The 2,394-nt window shown below is 36.5% G+C and overlaps 1 non-coding gene across 1 annotated transcript; it reads right to left on the reverse strand.

Moving 5' to 3' along the window:
* Positions 1 to 534: 534 nt before the first annotated feature.
* Positions 535 to 606, reverse strand: Trnae-uuc. The gene has a single exon. It is a non-coding gene; the product is annotated as a tRNA-Glu (tRNA).
* Positions 607 to 2,394: the final 1,788 nt, after the last annotated feature.

Consider the following 2,394-nt stretch of genomic DNA (forward strand, 5'->3'; position numbering starts at 1 on the left):
TCCTTGGTGTGTTTGTATGTTTGGTCGAAAATTGGGTATACATATAGAACTGATTCATTGTGAGGTTCCAGCTTCTTTATAACTTGCCTGGATATTCGAGTTGATGGTCCTGAAAATGTTGAGTTAGGTACCCTTCCTGAGTTAATCTGTCATAGTCCATACAAAATACAAATTTACAAATCAATTACCATCTCATTATCACAACCAAGCATCTCTTTTTCTGCAATTTCTTATTAGAACCGTTAAAAAATACAAAGCCTGAAACACGTTAAACGAAGCCAATTCCCAAAATTTTCTATAAACCACACACACACGAGAAAGCCAGTCGTTCCGAGAACGAGCCTTATCCGTTCGGAATAAAATCCAAACCGGACGGGAATTTCGCGACCTAGCGCTTACAAGGCAGACGAGCTACGGACCAAGCTAACTAGACTGGCAAGAAAATTAGGTACAAATCGATAGGAAAATAAGGAAAAACAAAAAGAAAAAAAATAATGACAACCTAATCATCGAAGAGAAAAACCCGCAAAAATTTTCCCATGCCGGGAATCGAACCCGGGCCTTCTGGGTGAAAGCCAGATATCCTAGCCACTAGACCACATGGGAGGATGAGAGTCGAGGCAAGAATTGTTTTATTTAAACGCGAGTCATGGTGTAGTGTGTTTATTCATGAGTCGCAGTGAATGAGTCACTCACTATGTCACTACTAGTTCAGAGTTCACTACCAGCTGTTCTCAATACTATAGCACTCGCTACTCTCGCAAGCTCAGAAGCTCAGTTGCTCAGTACACTTCTTGAGTGACTTGAGTCCATCAATACAGCTGTTCTGTGATTCATAAGTTCATAACATAACAATAAATTTAGGACCGGGTCCGCAATGTGAGTTTAAACTCCCTTTGAGTTTTAATCTCGGTATAAGCAATGTGATTGGCTAAAATGGTTAATTTTTTAAAAATCAACTGATCCGATTGCTTAAATCCGAGAGTTTAAACTCACTTTGTGGACCCCCGGCCTTATACTTGCTAGTCCAAAGACACATGAAACAAGTCCATGAGTCCAAATAGAGGGGTCAATTTAAAAAAAAAAAAAAATCAACAAATTCATTTTGGGGATTTTGAGTTACGCATAATACCTATCAATAGCGAGTAGCGAGTTTTTGCAAAATTAGTGTCCCGTTAACTCAACTCTTTAACGTTATTTGACGAAAACTCGTTTCTGCACATGCGTAGAACCGAAATTTTGGCAAATAACGTTAAAGAATTCAGTCAACGGGACGCTAATTTTGGTTGCAAAAACTCGCTAATGTAAGGCGAAGCCCCATTTCAAAAACAACGATCATCGCATAGCGTAACATACAGCTACAGATTCTTGATACTGCTTTGTTCATATAAAGGATAAAGGTCCTATCGAACACAATTCATATTTCATAACACACACATAGCCTTTAAATTTGAATCTTGAAGCTTAAAATAAAGATAAATTTATGCCGCTGACTTCCAAAACACTCCACAGAGTCTTCACCTTCGTCCATATCTATCTTCTGATTGGTTCTCATATGTAATTTGCTGCATAATCGGTTACCAGGTTAGGTGTATTGCGATGACCCGCTGTAAGTACTTGACTAATCTTAGGCACTATCTATGTATCTACACTGGAGTGCAAAAGTTCGGGACGAAAACGGTGCCTTGCAGCCTTGGAAAGTTTTTTTTTTTTTTTTTTTTTTTAAAGGGTCGACAAGGGGGAACTGTACTCTTCGATTATCATCATATTGATATTGGTATTGCTTATTGCTTGGGTATTAACGAGAGAGGGTTCATGTGGATTTTTCTAAAGTCAACAAACGGGGCCAAGTCTTTCTTCACCTCTAATAATCTTTCTAATATCACCTCTAATGATCTTTCTAATATCATTCTAATTTCACCTCTAATTTGTTTGTATGTTTTTTTCTCAGGATTGTTAACGTTAAAGCGCATGTTAATACGAATAGTAATGAGGATCTTGTTAAAGTTGAAATTATTGTTAACTCTGGTGTTAAACTACAAATGAATACTCACATGTACCTATCTAGGTATATTATAATTCTGGATCTTGTTAAAGTCCGTTATTCATCCATCGTGTGTGAGTGATCAATTGACAGATGAAAAACGCCACCACCAACCACCAACACTTCTCTGAATTTTTACTTTTTTACTTCTAATTTCATCTCTTAATTTTTACTTCTATTAAAGTTTCTTCTCTTTAATTTTTACTTCTCGTTTCTTAATTTTTTAATGATCACCTCGGTTTTAATGAGCTTTTGTTGACGCCATAAAACCTGAAGAAGCTTCTCATCGTATAATTATAATGTAATTATTATGACCTGACGAAAAAATAAAACCTCTTTTTTTTGTAATT

The sequence above is a fragment of the Diaphorina citri genome, unplaced genomic scaffold (genome assembly GCF_000475195.1).
Source record: "Diaphorina citri unplaced genomic scaffold, Diaci psyllid genome assembly version 1.1 scaffold2471, whole genome shotgun sequence".
Taxonomy (NCBI): Eukaryota; Metazoa; Arthropoda; class Insecta; order Hemiptera; family Psyllidae; genus Diaphorina; species Diaphorina citri.